The sequence below is a fragment of the Vanacampus margaritifer genome, chromosome 11 (genome assembly GCF_051991255.1).
Source record: "Vanacampus margaritifer isolate UIUO_Vmar chromosome 11, RoL_Vmar_1.0, whole genome shotgun sequence".
In the NCBI taxonomy this organism is placed as follows: Eukaryota; Metazoa; Chordata; class Actinopteri; order Syngnathiformes; family Syngnathidae; genus Vanacampus; species Vanacampus margaritifer.
The window spans coordinates 6,855,671-6,878,489 of NC_135442.1; the positions used below are offsets into that span (position 1 = coordinate 6,855,671).

At 38.8% G+C, this 22,819-nt stretch overlaps 1 protein-coding gene across 1 annotated transcript in view; it reads right to left on the bottom strand.

The window, feature by feature from the left end:
• The window catches only part of atp5mc3a (ATP synthase membrane subunit c locus 3a), a 34,627-nt gene extending 13,471 nt beyond the window's left edge, over positions 1–21,156 (bottom strand). Inside the window, exons 1-2 of the mRNA XM_077579031.1 lie at positions 21,010–21,156; positions 13,669–13,823 (exon numbers count right to left, since the gene is read on the bottom strand). The gene's annotated coding sequence lies outside the window, so the exon portion shown is untranslated. The remainder of the gene's footprint in view (positions 1–13,668; positions 13,824–21,009) is intronic.
• Between the last annotated feature and the right edge of the window lie 1,663 nt (positions 21,157–22,819).

Sequence of the window (22,819 nt, forward strand, 5' to 3'; positions counted from 1 at the left end):
TGAAAAAATGCAATTACAAACACAAGTGGCCTAGCGTGACTGGTCATCAGCAGCTGCCGCCGCCGTACCCGGGTCCAAACTGGCTCCGTTAATGAAAAACCAAAACCACGCACATATAGATTCAGCCAACATTTGCCGCAACTAAAACTTTAATTAAAATATATGAAGCCGTTTTATTGATTAACAGCGTTGGTGATTAAACGGAACGTCTGATACTTTTTTTTTTGGTGGGGGGGGGGTTCTCTCTCAGAGATCATTTATTGTCGCGCGGGCGCGTTTATTGATAAGCGCTTCGGATGAATACAGATGCGGCTCTCACTGATGGAGTGATCATATTGTGCCAAACATCGGGCCGAAGCGGGAACAGCTGCCGCGGCTCTTTTTTGCGCTCGGGAGCCCGCGTTTCGCCAACGCCATGTAAAGCTGCGAGCGACATCACGGCGGCGCCTGAACATCCATATGAATTTTATGACACATTACCAAAGCTCCCTCATCTCTGTCCGGCACTAAAACCTTAATCATTGGGCTAATTGCAAAGGCTATATTCTCCCTCTTTAGCTCTCCGTCCTTGGGTGATTACTTTTTGTGTTCGATAGCAGGCTTATCCTTTAATTAAAAGGATTATTAACCTTTAAAACAAAACCACGTGAGAGTGCTACATGTGATGAAGGTACTGTATTTCCCTTTCCAAAAAAAAAAAAAAAAAAAAGATACGATCCATATTTTAACCCTAGAAAAGAGACTCGGCTGGTCAGATGGCTTAAGAGCTGTTGTACTATATGTTCGCATATTCCCAAAAGAACACTCGAAAATACAATTTCCTTGTGTATGGCTATGAAGCAATGCTGTTGGCAAGCTCAAATGCCAAGCAAAGGATAGGACAGACTGCCACAAAATACGAATGGAAAATAAGAATGGTGGTCACAGTAGTCGTAGTGGTATTAGGTAGTTGCAGTATTTCGCTGCCGTCGGGCCAGAACCTCGGACCAAAACTTTTGTTTGTTCAACCATTAACTCATCCACTGCCATTGATGGCAAAAATAAATAAATAAATTGTTTAATATTTTTTCCACTTTTGTTAATAAAAGTATGAAAAACTACAAAAAAAAGATATTGTACATTCACAACAGATATAAAATTTGTGATTAATCGTGAGTTAACTAGTGAAGTTATGCGATTAATTACGAAAAACAATTAATCGCCTGACGCCCCTAATTTTTTTTTTATAATCTTTTCTTCTTCTTTTTTAATTTTAATTATTATAATTTTTTAATAATCTTTTTTTTTTTAAAGACAATTTTTTAAAATGAAAATTAGGGGCTTAAGGTGATTAAATTTTTTTTATCATAATTAATCGCATGACTAGTTAACTCATGATTAATTACAAATTTGATTCTAAATGTAAAATACTTTTTTCCCCCTAGGTTTTCATACTCTTGTTAACAAAAGTGGGAAAAATGTTAAACTAATAGAAATAGTTTAAATGAATTTTTGACGTCTATAGCCGTCGATGGCAGTGAATGAGTGAAAGTCAACCTTAAACATTTCTTGACATTAATATGTTATATGTGACCTTACTCGTCTAAACATCACATTCTGATTAGTATTACATTTGTGGAATAAGAGTTATGAAGCAAAATCCAGCCATTTTTATCCATCTCAGGGTGCGGCCATTTTGCCACTTGCTGTCGACTGACGATGACATCAATGTTGCTCAGGGCTCAGGCAACGACCAATCACAGCTCACCAACCAGCTCGCAAGTGGCAAAATGGCCGCCCCTGATATGGATAAAAACAGCTGGATTTTGCTGCTTAACTCATATTGCGCTAACACAATATTAACCAGGATACCGTATTTAGACCAGTGGGGCTGCAAAGAACATATTATTGTCCAAAAAAATTGGAGGGTTGACTTCTCCTTTTAACATTGTATGATCAAAGAGAGCAAGCCATTTTTTAATACTTTACATAGGTCAATAATACGTAAAAATGACACCCACTCGTGTGGACGGACTCAAAGTAAAGATTTTTTTTTTTTAAATATTAAAGTTGACTGCATCAATGTCTTCATCAAAATCAAACAAAAGGAGTGCCTAAAATCATTTTTTATTTAGATCATCAGATCCAGATCAATGTCATCCGTATCTTGTTGTAATTAAAGTCAACAGAATGCTGACTCATGACACTCAGCATAATAACAATCACTAAGCTCTGGCCAGCAAAGAGACAAGCAAGCACAAGGTGAATCGGCCAAAGTATCAATGATACACAAACTAATTAGAATACTGACAATGAAACATTTGCCATGACTTGCCTTCAAGGATTTTCACCTTCAGCTAAGGTGAGTTCAGAGGTCAAAGTCAAGCTAAGTGGGCACGTGCTAGAAAATCACTGGCAATCTGGGACTAATAACAATGAGTTTGTGGGATTGAGGAGAAAGATGTACAATGCATGAACACTTGATTTAGTTTTTCAGTTCATAAATCTTATTTAGGCTATAAGAGTCACAGCAATGAAGCATTTTGCTCAACAAGACTGATACTTGTGTAAAAAAAAAAAAAAAAAAAAAAAAAAAAGACCTCAAGTACTCATGTAAAAAAAACAAGTGTAATTAATTGCAAACAAAAATGTATGAATTTCTGACAATATATTGCAAACAATTTTCCCACAAAATAGTTTTACATTCTGCCCGTATGGAGAATAAACTCACATTACATTTCACTTGCTGTTTACCAGCTAGCGTTAGCTCAACTTTTATGCTAGCAAAAGCTGTTCCCATAACTTTGCCAACGTTGTGAACTATATTAACTCATTCAGTTTTTTTCCACTTTTGCTAGAGTATGAAAATCTAGATTTTTTTTTTAATTAATCGTTAGTTAACTAGTGAAGTCATGTGATTAATTACAATTAAAAATTTTAATCGCCTGACGCCCCTAATTAAAAAAAAATATATTATTAAAAATAAGGGGCACACATTTTATATCTGTTATAAATGAACAATACATTTTTTTCTAGGTTTTCATAAAAAATTAAGTGAATTGGAAAAAAATGTTAAACTAATAGAAATAGTTAACATGAATTTTTTTACGTCTATAGTCGTCACTGGCAGCGAATGAGTGAGTTAATAGCTAAATTCAATAATGAAAACAGAATAAAGCATCTTATTTTGCGTTCTCAAAGCACAGATACTTGGAAAATTTACTGAAGTACGGTAACCCAACATTCGTACTTAGTTTACTTCCCACTGCTAGCGTTTTGTGCCACCAACATAAACCGTGCGTGCTGCTGAGCGGAGTCATGAGCTGTTTGCCCATTCCTACGCCACACGCCGCAAGTGTTCATTTGAATGTCCTAATTAGTTAATTAGTTGGTGGTTAAGGATGATATGAGCATCTCATCAATCTCTCGATCTCTAAAAATAAACACACTGGGATGGCGGTGGCGAGTCATTAGAATACTGATGAGTGCGGGAAGAAGAGGCCTGCGAGCGACACTCCGCATTTCCGCACAGCAGCCGGCTTGTAAAAAAAAAAAAAAAAAAAGCGTCACGGCTGCGAGTTGTACGGATGACAGACCAAACATGGCGTGACGGGTTTACAGACAGGGCTGCAATTAATGTTTTTTTTTTTCCCCCTCTACACATAAACCTCACAATAAACAGGTATTCACTGTAAATACAATTAGAGCCTTAAAGCTGAGTACAAAACAAAGAGAAGCCAAGCCCTTTTTTCTTTTCACAATTTCTGACTTGGATATCGTGTAGACTTTTCGCAATTACCTCCTCGGGCAATGTCGCAGCAGTGGAACAGAAGACTACATGAAGAAAAAGAGCAGAAGAGAGAAAAGGGAGAACTAACTGGTTAAAAATAGTTAGCGTACGGCAGGCATTTGATTGAGCTCGCTGGGCTCCAAAAATCCCCTCTAATTATTCAACAGGATCCCCGTGTCATTGTACCCTATATGCGTTCCGTTGCGTGGAAGGAAGTGCAAGTGACTTCAACTAATATACATAATTCTGCTACTTAATTGGCACGGATCGGGGAGAGAAGTGGGCTAAGGAATCTCCTCAGAGACTAATGGGGGCACATATCATTGGCTCCATCAGAACAGCAGTCCCATAGGTGAAAGAAGTCAGCAAATATTTCACGAGATGTTCTATCAAAGTGCCTCACCTCTGGACTCCTGCGCACGCACGATCATGTAAAAAAAAAAAAAAAAAGTACAGCAAAGACTGCTGCCGCCAGGTATGGTATATTTATAGCAGGTGGAGCCGTGACTGATGGTAATTTTGTGGAAATTATGCGGGTGCACTGTTGCTGTCATAACAGTATGTTAGGCTTAATCAGGAAGGTTAACTAAACTAGTCATTTAAGTTATAAGTGGGCCACCGGTGTACATACGTGCTCACAGTCCGGCATTCGCTCTACACTTGTTTTCCCAAGGACTTGGAGCCACATTTAATCCCGTGTTGATTAACCCTGGAGAACCCACGGGGTCAAATTTGGCCCCTATAAATTCTGCTACCCAAATAACAAAGACCTCTTTTTATTTTTATTTTTTACAAATTTAACTTCAAAAGTCCAGAGTGCCACTTCTGACCCCTGCATGGGGCCATCTAGTGGATGAATATTGCACTTACATGAGCCAGAGTGGTGGTGACAAGATGGCTAAAATGCTACAAATAAAACAAAAAAATTATATTGTTCAATGTAGCTGTGTATGTGATTGATTATTTTAAATTCTAAATTCTAAATAGTTTACTGACAGTTTTTGTTATTCTGATTTTTCAAAATTATACCCCTAAATCCCAAAGGGTCAAATTTCGCCCTAATCCTAAATTAGGGAATAAATTGAAAAAAAAAAAACATTGAAAAAACATATATTTTGGTGTTCAGTGAACTTATAGCAGTCATTTAATGTAGAATTCATAATTTTCCAAAGAAGAAAAGCGTTCTTGGGTTCTCCAGGGTTAAAAGAAGTGGGAGAGATGTGGTTTAGGGCAAAAAAAATTAAACAGAAGCTCATAGCTTCTGCATGCTATAGCCTACATATTGTCACTGCTATGTGAAAAACACTTTTTTTATTTTTACGTTTTTGGTATATCTGCATTCAGCTTCATCCCCAAAACGTAAAAAAAAATGGACATAAGTGTTTTTCACATAGCATCTTAGTCGGGCATACTACAGTGTTTACATGATAGCAACCACTATGATACACAGAGGTTATCAACACGCATCTCATCTTGTGACAATTCCTTTCGACAAATCACCTTTGACCTTCCAAACATGAATGTGGACTACCACAAATATTTAAATAATGGCTCGCTTCCTCTTTTTTTAATTCAGTGCGGTTGGCTGGAAGCAAAACTTTTCAAATTGCTACACTGAAGAGCAAAACCATGGCACGTTAAAAGGCGCAACACTCTATCATCAAAACAAATTGTAGCCACTAAACTGGGGAAAGGCAGGGAATCGCACCAGCAACCTGGTGCTTGCTGGCAATTTTTTCAGTTACTGTTTCCAGAAAAAAGTACAGATTAGTACACTTGTAAATCCTGACCAGGCTAAATAATCTAATTTTGAAGGGAAAAAAAAGTAATAATAAAATTCACATGTTCAAGTAGGCTTTTCCCAACATTTTTTTGCTTTTCTAGCTAAAGCTAAACAAACATGGACAGAACATGCAAACTCCACACAGAACCCCTTGACTGTGGGCCACCGACCGGGCAGTGGAAATTGTTAGGGATGTAACGATATCTAAACATCACGATATGAACCTTACGATATAATTATCACGATATTGTGGGGAAGTTAGCGATATAAAAAAATGAGCTCATAAAAGCAATCCATATAAACAATCTACAATCTCTAGTAACACTTAATATTGAGACACTTACTTGCTAATTCACGCACACATTGAGTTCCTCCGCTTCATCTGACGATGAGCGCGGATTTTAAACATAGAAGGGCTGAAACATGCCTTATGAAAATTAAACTGCACTAAAAAAAACTAGCCGCCAGAGGGTGCTGGAGCTGCACAAATGGAAATGACGACGGGATGACGACGATATTGTGGCACTTTTAATATCGCGGTATCACGATATTGCCGTTATCGTTACAATGTGTTAATTTATAGTCCTGTATCCAGTGGAAACGGTAATAAGATACAAGGTATGTAAAAAAAAAAAAAAAAACTAAAGACATTATTTCAAATACAAGTTTTCGCCTTCGTAGTAACTTCAAGCACTTCTGGAAGGATTCTTTTAGGATACTATGTAGCTTTATTGTGGCGGCCATTTTGATGTCATCCATGTCGTCATAATGCGTCTCCTTGATGACATAATTGTGAAAGAGAAAAAAAATCAGATGGAGCCGGTTTGGCGAAATTCGCCTTCACGAAAAGTACGAACGGGTGAAGTTGGCGAGCCGAGTTCAGCTGCAACAACGGCTTCCACCATCTTACCGGTTTCGGCAGGCCCGCAGAGACGGATCATGAGCACAATATTGACTTTGAATTACAGCAATAGCTGGCGCTCATGCTGTCTCAGGACCATGCAGCGGATCAAACGCAAAGATCAGGCCAGGATTAGGAGAAAGCCACTGACGAGCAGCGAGCCGCCTCTCGGCTGCGCCGCGCCGCCCAAATCTCACGCTTAAGCCTTCCCCCCCCCCGCCTCGACACGTGTAACACAGATCCCTTACACTTGTCTAATTTAGATTTCAAAGACAAAATTGATCACAACCGCAAAGATCCAAGGATGAGGTCAAAGGCGGCGGATCGCCTGCGTCGACTTTTGTCAGGCTGGATCTATTGTGAGGGAAACGTTTCCTCCCTGAAGGTGAGGAATGTTACGTTTGCTCACAGGATGCAGCCATGTCCGTGCGACTCTGGCTTTTATTTTCCTTTTCCTGGCAGTTAAACACAAATAACAGCACGCATGATGCGCCGGGAGCCGACGCCACCTCTCAGGGAGGGACACGGGATACGACTGGAACGATGGGGCCTCGACTTCGGATCTGCATGTGCTCCGTCCTCTCACCATCATTAGATGTAATTGGGACTCAAGGCGAGGCATGTTCTTCTTTCCTCTGTGGAATGAAGCTGCTATTCCTGGTAGGACGGCCTACATGACATGGCCTACTATTACACACACACACACGTGAGCTCAACATATATGTGGAATCAAGTTAAAATCACAGTCCTGTGCCAGATAGACTATTACCATGTCAAAATAGCCTTTTTAGCCAACCCAAGTGCTGCTGAGTGTAGAATTCACAGTGGTGTGTTATAAGGTTACAAAAAAAGTATTTTTCCCTGTACTGTATTTTCCCTCATTGACAGAAAAAGACAAACGTGTCAAAAACAAAGTTGGTACTAAACAAGTAGTAAAACAAAAAAATTGCCATTTTTGACCCCTAAATATTGTGATTGCGATGTGATCATTTTTTTTATCTTTTTTTTTTTTTCATTCACTCCCAGCCAGTTTCACTGAAGCAACCCCCTTCGCTCACGGCTGTTTTACTTGATTTTGACCGATTTAGCGAGGTCCACAGAATATTGCGTTCTATTGCTATAAAAACATGGAACCTACCAAAAGAAAGATTAAAATCTCTTATTTTATCAGGGAAAAAGTATATTTGTATCCGTTTCCGTTTTGCAGCAATACGCATTAGATTATAGCTAACTTCAACACCACAAACCTGTTTAAAACACTGAGGAAAAGAGCTTGCTGCAACATGACCCTGGCTGATCTCTTATACTCTGCTGCCACCTGTTGGCCGTTTTTTGTAATAACCACCATTGCTTTAAGACAGAGGTCCCCAACCCTGGTCCTCAGGGACCGGTATCCAGCCTGTTTTCCATGCCTCCCACAGCCAACACAGGTGATTCATATCATCAGCTAACCAGCAATCTCTGGAGAAGGCTGATAACGATCTCCACCTGTGTTGGCTGTGGGAGGCATGGAAAACAGGCTGGATACCGGTCCCTGAGGACCAGGTGTTGGGGACCTCTGCTTTAAGCGACCTCTTCATGTCAGAAGCTGTATCAAATCCTTCTGTATGCTCAAGCATAAGTAAAAACATAAAAAATGTATAAATACGTTTTTGGGAGTGCAAGACTTTTGGGGTTTGAATGAGTTAACAAACACATGGAATGAATTCATCTGTATTATAAGGACCGGATATCGGTGTCGGGCTGATACCTGACCTATTTCAAAGTATCGATACTTGTGACAGTAGCCAATATTCACTTGTGACCGTTTTATGATCAGGAAACTAAGAAATTAGAAGAATAGAAAATTGCCATTAATTTAGAGCGATCTTACTAAAAAAATGCTATATTGGGATATATCTGTCTATTTTTTGGGGGGAAATGTCAGTATTGGTGATTACTAAAGAGTTGAGTTGAGTGGTGTCGCACATCCTTAACTCTTTGACTGCCAGACGTTTTCAGAAAAGGGATGCCGTGGGTGCCAGCCGATTTAAGCATTTTTGACTGATCTTTCAAGGTCCACAGAAAATTATGTGTTTGGACTATGGAAACACACATACTACCAAATGAAAGATTGGACTCTCATCTTTCATCAGAAAAAAAAAGTTTGTTTCTACCTTATTCCGTTTTTGAGTAATCAACAATGGAAAATGGTTAGTTCCACCTCTGTTTTGAAAAAAAAAAAAAAACGTCTTTTAACGTCTTTGGCACTCCTCCATAGGATTTTACTAAACGTTATTGGCAGTCAAAGAGCTATATATCCCCCCCCCCAAAAAAAACAGATTTATTATACATGTTTTGTTCTTATAGGTTAAGCTTAGAAGGGGAAAAAAAGCTACTACATTGAAATGCAGCAGTTTCACTCGTCTTTTGTTTCGTGACCTCCGCCTGTGTACCTTTTCCCCACCTTGGTATGAAAGCCCTCACGCCATCTTTAGCATTTAGAATTAATTGCACAGTTATCCTCAAATTAATTCCTAACTGTTTTACAACACACAGAGAGAAAAGGGCAAGCCAATTATTATTCTGTTTTCACCTTACAGAGGGGGATATTATGCAAATCATCCTCACTACATGTGAGGGAAAAGGGGATTTATTTTGCTCAGCAGATGTTGCCAAGACAGTCGTGCGTTTGGTGGGAGGAGAACGGTGGAGGTTGGTAGTAGGGGTGGGGGTCGGGGAGATGCTGTGAAGAACCCCTCACTCAACCTGGCCTCCTACGGCCTCCTTATCCGGGCAATCATTTCAAACAAACAGCTGATTATTTCCAAATTGCACTTCATTTTTTCTGCATTGGTACATTGAGATACAAGACATGTTCATAAATAAAAACACTTGTATCTTAAAACATGTTTTCCCATTGAAATGAATGGAAACGCCGTTAATCCGTTCCAATCTGCCATTCAAAAAATATACAGTACATTTTTGTGTTTTAAGAATTAAACATTTCTTGCATCATGGTTTAATGCTGCAATCCAATTAATTGTGCTGCTTCTTCTCTGGAGTGCCTGTGTTGGCCACAAGGAGGCAATATAATACAATAACTTTCATATTATGATATTAAAATTGCCACGTCATTGTTGGCGTCATGTTCCGATGTGAAAAGCAGCACATCTAAGAAATTAAAATGACAAAAAAAATGACAAAAATGACTTTTCTCCACACCACTGTGAACTTTTGAGCCAATAGGAAAACACGCTGCACGCTGGTGGCAAAGTAATTCAAGATGGCGGACAGTGGCAAACCTTCTGGCATGGACATAGCAGAAAACGCCAAGGTTGAGATATCGTATTATGATTTTTTTTTTTTTTGTATAATATCGCTAACCTTCCCACAATATCGTAACGTTGGTCTTCTACTACTATTTCTATTTCTGTTCGTGACTGCAAGTGTTGTGATAGTCATTTTTCATCTACAATAAAGAATACATGGCAGTGATTATTGTTATATTATCTGTAAGTTTGAAATATTGGTTGTTTCTAAAACTGTGACTACCGATGGCTAGCATGTCATTGGTGTTTTGCATCGTTTGTTAGCATCAAGCTAAACGGACTAACCAAAGGCAGAACTACTTACTGTATGTGGTTGTTTTTACCAAGAAAAGTAATTCTCTTAATGTTCAGTTTGATGAAACTGCTGCTTTTTGTGACGCAAGTTGACTGGTTCAGTGTCACCATAAAGTGCGCTTATCCTAAATGTAAAGCAAAAAAAATTAATTACCGATCGATGCCTCATATCTCGGTAATGTCGTGGCACCACTGTGACACTGCTTTTTTTTTTTTTTTTTTTTACACTCTGGACAACGAAGGTTAAAAGGAATGTTTGAAGCGCAGTCTGGAAGTATTTTACAACTTCTGCTTACGAGCTGGAGGTGTTTCATGATGGAAGACAAAGTCCCTTGGCTACGCAGACCTACAAAATATTTTATTTGCTACTTTCCCAGGGAAAGAAAATACATATTAGGGGCCAAGCAGCCCTCCTGTTAGCCAGCCCTCAAGACGTGCCTGACGGCATGCTAACATCCGCTAAGACAAGAGGGCTGAGTGCACTTGTGATTGATCTGAGACCTCGAGACCTGCGGAAGAAAAAGAAAAAAAAAAAAAAAACCCGCAACCTCCATCGCATAGTTTCTGACTTAGCGGTAAACAGCTTTGTTTGCAACCAGCCCATCTCCTTCCAAACAAAAGCGCTAATGAGCTGTAATGATGAGTTAAGGTCAAAGCACTTATCATCTTTACAAATCAGTAGAAGATGCGCTGGTGGAAATAAGCTCCCATGAGTATCCATCACGGGCTCAAAAAACTCAACGCGGTGGCGCGGCTCCAGGTGCTCCGGCAAATTGGGCTCTCCATGCAGAATGGATCAAACGGCGGCTCAATATTCATTAATCTCCGCTCCGACTGTGATCGGCTTGCCGCGTGGGCCGTGAGGGTAATTGTGTACTTCATTGTGTGCGTGTTTGGACCCGACTTAATCATGATGTCAGGCTGTTAATAAAAGGTTATTAAAGGAACAAAGATCCAGGTTTTACATATGTTAGGCAAGGGGAGGTGTCGCGAGCCGCCGTCTCCGAGGTAAACACGGGGCCCTCGATGACAAACGACGCCCGCGCTGAGATCAGATAGTTAACAAGAGATCCCCTTATTAACCGGGTCCGCCGAGATAATTGGCACTTGAGCCTCACGTTTTGAATCCGGCTTGAGCGGTGTCATTTATCAACAGCTCGAGCACGCTGTCAGGGCTCCGTAATAAGCCTCCGTAACTGATGAATCAAGATTAAGCAAATAGATGGAGAGTGAGGGAGGAGGAGGAGGAGGAGAGGGGCGCTGGCAACATTGCCTTGGAGGTGGGGGGGGGGGGGGGGCATGGCTTGGTATTCATAACATTAAAGCGGTGTTATTTCTTACCGGGACGAATGAAATGCAGCACTCAAAGCTGCGGTTGTAAAACAGCTTCGGGTCGACAGCGTTGTGATGAAGAGTCTGGTGGTTCAATTGCTGCACTTTGCTCTCATCTGCATATGAGGGCTCAAGCTGTTCAGTTTTGGAGATGGCCGATTCGGCATTTGTTGGCTTGCGCGAACGTTTTTGACACGCTTCGTTTATATGATGTGATGATTTGCATTCATAGGTTGATTACTGTAAAATCCTGGTAATAACACTTTTTTTTTTTGTCCTCATATTATCATATTATATAGGAGGCTTAATAAGAAATGAAAATACCTAGGGGATGTAAAAAAAAAAAAAAAAACTGATTTATAGCACATTCTACATAGCACAATGCAACTCAATATGCTTCAGGTAACAGTTAAAAGCAGTTACAGTTAAAGAGTTTTAAAAAATATTTTGAACGACATTACTCATAGGTATGGAAAAAATGCATAGTTTAAACATGCATTACAAATGTATGTTTTGAATGTCAATTTTGATTTTTAATTATTTATTACACAGAAGTATAAAGAAAAAAACTGCTTTTTAAAAGTGATTTATGTTTTTTTGGGGGTTGGGGGGGCATTTACAAGATTTGACGGTATTTTAAGAATTACATTCCTTTGATGAATGAGTCTTTAAACTAGACGATTATTCAGGAAATAAACTATCTTATCCATTATCTTATCAAGACGAGAGATGCATTTTTTTTTCTAGAAAGGTGGAATTAACAGTCATGTATGGTGGGGTTGTAGGGGGGGGGGGGTACAATTGCGGACAACTCAAGCAGTAGATGATGATGATTATGGCTTGATGGCTTGATGAATTCAATGTGGAATCAATTGAGACCCAAAAGGACTGATGTGGTGTACTTTTTACATGCTCAGTGGGTCGGGGGGGTAGTTTTCAATATTTGTGCTTTTGTAAAAAAAAAAATAAAAATAATGATAATAATAATAATTCCCAATTTTTTTCTTTCTTCAAGAGTTACAATAAAATAAAATACAGGAAAACTACCCGAGATTTTTTCACCCTCTGCAACTTTACTCAAGGCGAGAATGGCCTTTTACTGGATTTTGCAAGGTCCACAGAATATTCTGTTGTATTGCTATAAAAACATGGAGCCTACCAAAAGAAATATTAAGAGTCTGTTCTTTCATTAGGAAAAAAAAGTACATTTCTATCCGTTTCCGTTTTGCAGCAATTAGCATTAGAATATAGCTAAGTTTCATCATTAATCACAAATCTGTTTAAAACAGTGGGGGAAAAGAGCTTTTTGCAACATGGCCCTGGTTGATCTCTTATACTCTGCTGCCACCTACTGGCCGTTTTTGTAATAACTACCATTGCTTCAAGCATTCTTTTCACTTTCGTTAGCCCATCCATGGTGTTTCACATTACACGTTAGCATTAAGATAGCGGACTTTCATTAGACCAGATTATAGTGAACATTTTGGTGTGTAAAAATGCATCGTTCAATTCTGTTTTTAATGAGGCATTCTTACGGTTTTAGTGACAAACAGCTTGAAGCAAGGATGCTTGAGCTTTTATTTTTGGGAACTGTGTAAGCAGGAGAGTGAGGACAGGTTCTAAGGACAACTTTTAAAAATGTGTTTTAATGCATGTGGGAGGGGTCACATTATTATTATTTTTTTCTAAACATGGTCACTTTCAACCCTGAATTTTAATCTATTGTCGATGGATCTTGCATACTCCCGTCTCAATAAACGAGGGTTGACTCTATTCCACGGAGGAAACACAGAAAGCTGAAAAATAGTCTCTATAATGACGTCATTAGATATCCCATAAAAAAACATAAAATAGCAATATTGTCTCAAATTCCACAATTAAATAGGAATTACGTAAACAAAAGTTATTACATACTTTTCCACACAACATAAGAGTCAAAGGATATTAAAGTGCTTTTATAAACGTGCGTGTCCAGCCGTTTCCCCTCTACCTCGCTGCTAGTGATAATTACAGATGATGGGCCGGTGATCAGCTGCAGGTATGGGAGCCACCTCAGGCCTCGCCCAGCCTTGCACCTGCAGCACCCCCCCCCCTACTCTGTCAGCCCGCTTTGGCAGCGGCTCCTCTCCCTAAGTCTCCAGCTGTCCAGTGGGGTGCGCCAAGTCACAGCAGGAGTGCCCCCGTCTCACCATCCACAGCCCATCTTTCCCTACCAATGTGTGCGCGCGTGTGTGTGTGAGTTGGGTCGGTGGGGGTTGTCTGTAGTTGCATTACTCACAAGCAGACGGAGCACGTTGCCAGCGCCCAGCATGTCCGCACACACGCCCCTGCCCTGCCAGTTAGACCTCACGGCTGGAGGAGATGATGGAGAGAATCTGGCATCCTTGAAGAGGAGGAGGAGGAGGAAGGAAGGGTGGGGGGATCCAGAGGAATCTGCAAAACAAGATCCTGAAGTTTACAGGCGTCCTACAGGCCGAAATTTGGTAAGCTCATCCTTGTTGTTTTTATTAAGGGTAAAAAATAAATAAAAAGTGGAAACAGTCTCTCTTTATGTCTATAATTATAGAAACTAATCCAATGCTATATAAACCATAACAAATTTGGACAAAAAACTAAACAGCCTGTATTCTCATCTATTAGCGAAATATTGCACATGAAATGAAAATTAGCAGAGCATCATTTCGAAACGGCTAAGAAACAATAGGAAGAGCAGTCAGATAATGACAAGCATTTGGCCAAATCATCCAACCAGGGCTCGTTAAGCAGCAGCCGGCAGTACCGCCGTCTGCCCACAGGGGGCTCTAGTGTACCACAGATTTTTTTGCCACCGAGTCTGGCGGTTGCTGCTCTACGGAGTGAGGCACTGGTCGTGTTAAAGGGAGACCTTTTGAACTGCACTGCTGTGCCATTGATACGCACATTAAGCAGGCTTATACGCAAATCACAACATAAGCATGCTGTAGGAAAGCACGTGAAATGCAAAACAGGGTGAAAGTAGTTCAAACGGATGCGAAACATAGACAAGGTATGATGTAGGACTGAACTGAAAAAGAAACTCAATGGCACTGTTACATATAGAGTACGCCCGCCGCCCTACTACATAGTGAATTCCCATTTTATGGTGGGGGGGATAGGTTGCAAATCCACCCACAATAGGTGAAAATCTGTGCTAAAGAAACCACATGAAGATTTTTTTTGTATATAGTCTTTTACCTCCTACATGCTGTAAAGTATTAAAACACACTTAATCTAATTAAAAGACACTTTTAAAAGTATTCCGGAGCACCCACAGTGTTTGCTTCAAGCTGTTTGTTTCCCCCTCCCAATCATTGTTTACTGCAAAAACTGATACTTCACACTAAGGAGAATTAAATACTGTACATTTAAACACCAAAATGTTCAACCAAACCTAATCATTTTGTCTAATGAAAGTCTGCTAGCTTAATGCTAACATAGTTACCAGTCGCTAAATATATATAAAATATATAAAACATATAAACTTTCAAAAAACTGCGATGCTAACACAGATGGACACTCAAGGGAAAAATGAATTTCCTCCTCTTCTTGTTCTTAGTAACGCTGCATCTCTTCCAGTGGCGCACAGCGCCACCTGGCATGTTGTGGCATAAAGTAGTACTACAGTGACGTCCCACCCCATTTGAAAATTCAGATTTGCTTCTACAGTTTATTTCATTCTGTGACTTGTTTGTAGAGTAAATCAAAACATTCAAATTTCAAATAATATTTCCCAATTGAAATGAATGGAAATGCCATTTATTCGTTCTAGTCCTCCCAAAAAAATGCTATACATTTATAGCAACAACATAGTTGAATAGAAAGTAAAAAAACAGTTTATGCATAATTATTTGAAACATTCACACTCTATCTGTGGCTCAAACGTGTTCTCACTACCATAACATCGATGCTAATTTTGTTAGCTTGTCTATGGGGTTTTGCACTGTTACCATTAAGCGTGCAGGCTTTGGTAAATTCAACTGGGAATATCAAAAAAACAGCATGAATCAAGCACTTGGCCTCTTTTTTGAAGAATTGCTCACTGTCTGCTGCTTGACGTCAAGTTTGTCCACAACTCAAGACAAAAAAATAAATAAGCTGAGCTTAGCTAGTATCGCAAACAATTCATAAGTGAGGTCTCACAAGTTGAGGTACCACTCACTGTATACTTTAAGTCACCATAAACATGATCGCTTAAAAGCGGACAGTTCACGCTTACACACCTTTATCAGTTTTATTTTTTTCTGACTCTGCTGGTGTGTGTGCGTGAAATTCCAAGGTGGTGAACAGTACTTGATGAGCTAGCTCTGGAGACCTCTGAATTTTAATGATGTTGGAGATGATATTGTGTGTCCTTCAGCTTGTTATACTGACACAAGCGCTCCATAAATCATCATACCTAGCTATCGTAAAATCAATAGCAAAGTGCTACCTCAGCGCTAAGCCGTAATAAGTTTTTCAGCCATCTAACGGCTTCAACTTTGCTGGAACGCCGCTCGACCTATATGTTAAGATCACAGCACGCTTAATTTGTTTTGTAATAAGAGACTTTCTAATCCTTAATGAACCTCCTATTAGGGTGGCTTTTGTTGCCATGTCAGTGATCAGTTGGCGGAACAGCCGCTGCAATTATGTTTGAATCTTTGTCCAGGAGCAAAAAAGGAAAGCTTGAACAAAGCGTCAATAAATGTTAATCCAGTCAGGGGTCGTCTGTGCCTTTGAACAGGACTCATAGTGGGTTTTTTGTTTCTTCTCCCCCACCCACCAACCCACATGCACTTGTTTCATCCTTTCCATCCCTTAAGGATCGTGCTGGTGATCCCGACAGCAGACTTCCCCTCGTTAACAAGAGCCCAGGTGTTAAGTAATATTGTCCACATCAAACACATCAGTACAGGGCTTTGTGTAAAATCATCAGCCGAGGTAGCTCTTTAGGAAAATATATAGAAATCTTCATGGTGAAATTTTATTGAAAGGACCCCCGCATACGTCACTTTAAATGTGATTTCACAAAAAAAAAAATGCTAGTCATGACAAGTGTGAAGTACTTACGTGACCATATTTTTGTTGTTAAAGCAAATTCTATAGTGGCCGTATTTGCACATAATAAGCAAAACATTTGTAAACTTTAATTAGCACTGTTATAGGTTTCTTTTTAATGATGTAGTTACTACATTTTAATGTCATTAATCTGTCTTGCACATAAAGCACAGCGTTTGTGTATCACTAATATAATAGCATTTTTGTTTGTTTGATTTTATTTTAGGCCTGTATTTGATTTAACAATTGATTTCCATAATTGCTATAAATCTTTCTAACCAAACCAAACAATAGGCAAAAGGTCTTCATCCATTTGTAATCTTTCTTCATCTGTTTTTTATTTGATCAAACTATTTCCTAGTACATGGCCTATGAATCTGGAGACTAAAATGATCCATTGATGCAAATGGTTGAAAATGAATTCCTGCATCTGCAGCCTTATCCAGAGCCTCCCCCCCCAAATTGGTTGCCTTCTCCTTCGTCCAAGCATCATCGCTCCGCAAAGTTTGTTTCAAATGGTTCTGTATTAGAGCTGTCAAAATGTATCGATTAATCGGCACGGTTATCAAATTAATCAACTACTATTTTAATCGTCCAGTAATCGTTTGGAGCCATTTTTCTTCATTTAAAATTGTTCAAATCCTCTGATTTCATCATATCAACAGTAACTGATTTCGGTAGTCCTTCATGAAAGGAGACTGATTTTCTTCTGTGTTTAATCAAAATAAAACATTTGCAAACATTTTTTTTTTTTTTATCAATATACGAATACAAAGTACAAAATAACCACCAATCACTGGTTAATAAACAGTAATCAGGGGAAAATGCTTTGTAATAAACTTTAATGCAAAATCAAAATGAATCAGATTAGTCGATTAATCGATTGAATTATTGATACCTTAATTGATTCTAAAAATATTTAATTGTGACAGCACTATGGGCTCTATGCACTGCTCGACTACTTCCTGAATTTAATACCACTCCTTTGTTTCCTGTATTTCACGTGTGGACAAATTGATTAATCCAGGTGTGTCTGGCCATTGTCGTCGTGGTTACTGAGGTCAGGCACACCTGAATTAATCAGCTTGTCCACTCAGGAAAGACAGGAAATAAAGGAGTGCTATTGAGTCCAGGAAGTAGTGGATTTGTGCAAAGAGCCCATTCTGTATTGTATTATATTTTTATTTTACATAATCGTGCGAAGTGAATTTCTCCAACATCGGAACGTTTTAACTTTTAAACGACATGTCAAGAGTTGTTGTCAATTTTGTTCACAGTTCGTATTTTTTTGCTAAAAAGCATCCCCGTTATGCTGTACTGAAAGACCAAAGAAGATACAAATAGAACAAAACTTTAAATGACAAGCCCCATGTTCCACTTTTTTTTTAAAGAATGATAGCTATAACTGGGGCAGCAATTCTGAAACGCACAACATATGTAAAAGCCTTTGCACAAGAGAGAAGCCACTGCCACAATTTCTGAAGCGTAAACACCTTATGAAAGTCAAATGGATGGTGTGGCATAATCTGACACGGAGATTCGCCGCTTCAAAAACATCCCTAACAAACCCACCGTGCCACACAACAGAGACGACGATAGTTACATGATTTTTTTCTTCATTCTTTTTTTAAGTGATCGAGCTATCAAGCGCTCACAAGTCAGCAAATGAAAGAAACGGAATATTTGTTTTTGACGAGTATCTCAAAAGACTTATGAGCGAAACTGAATTTTATGAACGACCTTCAGTGTTACACGGCAGAGGTCAGACGCTGGCATTTTAGCTTTCAAAGCACTGGAGCGTCACCGTCAGATGTAACTTTTTTTTTTTGGGGGGGGGGGGGGGGACACCCACATCGTACTGATGTCGGCTGTGATTTACATGCATGAAGAGGTGGTGACCAATTGTCGGAGGTCGTGCTGGCTGACCCGGAAACATCTGTGTTTAGGCTCTGTGGTTTATTACACACAGAGGACCAGACTGACGGTATAATTCTGGAGCAGATTCAGTATGGACAAGTCGTGTTGCTATTATCTAATATCTAGCGCAGCGGTTGTCAAACTTTTTACACCAATATCATCTAAAAATATATTGTTAGCTTTCCAAGTTCCACATGACCAATACTATACTGCAGTACTGGCCTAACTGTTTATCATAAAGGTTAATTTTTCATACCTGAAAAGTAGATTTATTCGTATTGTTAGCAACTGTAACATTATGCATAGTTTTAACATTAAGACTGTGCTCAAATAGAAGATAAAGTTTAAAAAAAAAACACTGAAATAAATTAATCAAAACTGATGCCATGTAAAAAGTAGAATACAAAATAAATATGTGAAAACAAACTTTTCTAAATAATTAAATGAATTGCACTTAAAAGTTGAAACCACTGAGCTGTACTGTACACTTAACAAATGTACTGTACTGAATAAAAAAAAAAAGATGTAGATGCTGTAACATTACAGTATAGTTTAATTCAGTAATTCCTTTGATTACCACTAGAGGGAGCCTGACACAATTTGAGAATTACTGAATTGTCATACATTTATGTGTAGTTCTTGGGAAAAATATTTGTAAGTAGATGTATTTCATTTCTTAATTTTAACTGTGCATTTTTTTTGTTGAATTTTTGAGTTTGATATAAATAATTGTATTGAATTGAATAACAATGGACCCCCGCATACACGCTGTTCCGCACTCGTAAATTTGCAAATTGCGGATTTTTTGTTTTTGTCCCCCACATTTTTTCCATGGGAAATGCATATTGAATTGTTATTAGCATATTTTTTTGAATGATTTTTTGTGGGTTAATTTTTTTCACCAATACATTTCAATTCTATGCAGGCTTGATTTCTTATTCATTATTATTATTTTCCATGTACTAATCAGGGAAACATCTATGAAGTAAGTGCTTATTTTTTTTAGGCATTCCCAACCCTAATTGCTTTGCATTTTAAAAGTAGACTTTACACGATCAGGATTTTTGGGGCTTTCACTATCCCGATCACAAAATGGAGCAATATGTCATTGTCAATCGTGTGCTTGATTGGATCGGCGGAATAAAACATTATGGCTGGTCACAAAATTAACAAAATATGCAAACTATCGTCCGAACTGATCAGATCAGATTAGTGTAAAGTCTAATAAAAACAACCACAAAAAAATAAGGACATTTTGTTCCGCGTGTTGTTTATGTTGGTGTTCAGCAAAACAGGAACTAGACAAGTAGCGATAAATCCTAAACCCCGGGATGATGCATGTGTTTTGGTCCAGTTTACATTTTGCAGCATCAAGAGCGTGCGCCTGCCCTCCCTGCTGATGGAACCAGTCATGAACCTATAAAAAGATGTTGACATGGTGACTTTGCAGAGAAGTGCGTGTTTGAATACAAGTGTAAAAGTTGAGCTGCTATCTGGCGTGCCTGTCACAGGCCTCCCATGTGGCTCTGATCGGGCTGTTAGGGACTGAAGGGGCCAAACGGGCAGCGAGCGGGGGAGGGTGGGACGACGCGCGCGCGCGGGACTGACCAGAGCTGGAAAACGTCAGTAGTTGCGAGGGGGGGGGGGGGGGGTTGGCGTGACCTGCCACCTCTGACAGAGATCTGAAAAGCGCGATCTGACCCACAGCCTGAGCAGTCGTCCCTCACTGTCACCATCACGCTGTCTACGTCGTATATACGGAGGACCAAAATTGCCAAAATAAAAAATAAAATAAATGACTAAATAAATAAGTGAATAAAAACGGATATAAAAAACGAATTCAAAAATTACTTTTTTCGCTGCCATCAATGGCTACAGACGTCAAATATTCATTTTAACTATTTTTATTAGTTTAACATTTTTTTCCCATTTTTGTTAACCAGCGTATGAAAACCTAGAAAAAAATTATTGTACATTTAAAACAGATAGAAAATTTGCGATTAATTGTAAGTTAACTAGTGAAGTCATGCGATTAATTATGATTAAAAAATGTAATCGCCTGACGCCCCTAATTTTTTACAATCTTTTCTTTTTTTAAAAAAAGAAAGAAGAAAAAGATTTTTTAAAAATGTTTATAAAAATCATTAAAATTACTTTTAAAAAGCCAGAAGAAAAGATTGTTAAAAATTAGGGGCGTCAGGCGATTAAATTTTTTCGAAATTAATCGCATGACTTCACTAGTTAACTCACAATTAATCACAAATTTTATATCTGTTCTAAATGTAAAATAATTTTTCCCCCTAGGTTTTCATACTCTTGTTAACAAAAGTGGGAAAAATGTTAAACTAATATAAATAGTTAATATGAATTTTTGACGTCTATAGCCGTCGATGGCAGTGAATGAGTTAAAGTGAAAGTCAACCTTAAACATTTCTTGACATTAAGAATAATTTAATAATTTTTTTCTAGGTTTTCATACGCTGGTTAACAAAAATGGGAAAAAAATGTCAAACTAATAGAAATAGTTCAAATTATTTTTTGACGTCTATAGCCGTCAATGGCAGTGAATGAGTTAAATATTATAATGGCAGTTTTGGTCCTCCATAGTGTACTTTGTCGACCTATTTTGGTTTAGAGAAAGGCCTACCTTAAACCAATGTCAGCATCGCAAACACCAATTAAACAAGTGTGGCAGCTTTCATACGGCACAGATGCAGTTTTTCACAATTGTATGATCTGCCAAAAAGTCCAGTCTCGCCCTTTGTTGAGCATCTAGAAACACAGCTAATAAAGGTCTCTTTATGATGAGGCTTCTGCACACAAAGCCACACACAGGGAGGGGAAAAAAATAAAAAAAAAACTTAAGAAGAAAGATCTATCAAGAGGTGGGAATTACATTGGCCTGTGCTGGGGTGGGAAAAATGAAGCAGGCATTTCTGAGCTGGCTGGCAACATAACCTTCAGAAACATCCTATTTTTCATTAGAGTTGTGTCAGACAGCTACGCCTTTAATAACATTCATCCCCGCACCAAGGAGAGGATAACTCAAGCTTTAGGCACATAATGAATGGGAGAAAAAGCCCCGGCACTGCACTGCTGCACACCGAGCGGAGGCTTCGTGGCACGCCATCCTCTCGCATTAACACCATGCAAATGAAGAATCAAGACGCATTCCTAATGCGGACGGACCTGTTAATTACGGCCATTAGAAGACTAACAAGCCACCGTGCTCATGATCTCTGCATTTGAACATCATCTCTGGTGATAAAAAAAAATATGTCACAGCCCCTCCCCAATCCCTGTATGGAGATTGCAAATTGGCAAATATGCTGACAGTGTGAAAAAAAAAAAAAAAAAAGGATGATTCTGCTGACTCTGAGGGGCGGGGCCAATGATGGATGCATTCTTGACACAGTCTTGGTGTTTGAGACTTAAGAAATAATGAGTATCAATGTCCCAGGCATGCAGGATGAAAGAGCACTATGTGTTTAATTAAGGGAAGCAGAAGCAGGAGCTGCTCTCAGACAGTGACCCGACATGATCAGGTTCTTATTGCTGTCATTTTTTTGGGCTGGGCTGAAATATGGACGATAAGGTTGGGGCAGTGCTTTGATAAGAAACAACATCACGTCATAGCAAGCCAGCCCTGAGACTGAATGCACCGTTAATGTACTCAAGAGAAGTTCTTGTGCATGATGACATAGAATATTTTAAAAGGGTTTTTAAATAAAATGGAATAAAATGAGTTGCCCAACGACGCAATTTTCAGCTAATAGGTATTGAGTGCAACGTTTCCCCCAGTGTTTTATAAGCCTGGTGGCCCGTTAGGCTTTTCTTATCCCACTGCCAGGCTCAGCGTTCAGAATTGAATAATTTGAAAGCAATTTATTTTTAAGATAATGTCAATTCAGTTTGAAACGATAATGACACGTCCACGTCAAAATTGAGCAGTAATCAATTTGATAATAATGCATATATTTGTGGAAACTGGGGTCAAGTTGAATTTTACCATTTTAAAAATGTGCAGAATTTCGCAAGTTACTTCACGTTAAAGATTTGATTTCTTAATATGAAAAGAAAAATGCACTGAGGTGTCACCATCATCTTACAAATATAATTATGCCATCTAGTGGCAGAAAAATGACCAAAACACAAATCAATATCACGCTAGTTTTTTTTTTTTTTTTTTACAGTACATCTTTTTAATTTTAACGCAATTTAATGAATTATTATGACATTACTGTATCATTGACTAAAAGATACAGGCGTATTTCTATTAGTTTACCATTTTTTCCTCTTTTATGTTAACAAGAGTATGAAAAAAAATTTGGGGGTAAATTTTATCGTACATTTAGAACAGATTTGCCAATTAACTATTGAAGTCATGCGATTAATTACGATTAAAAATTGTAATCGCCCGACACCCCTAGTTTAAACCAGTGATTCTAAAAATGCGG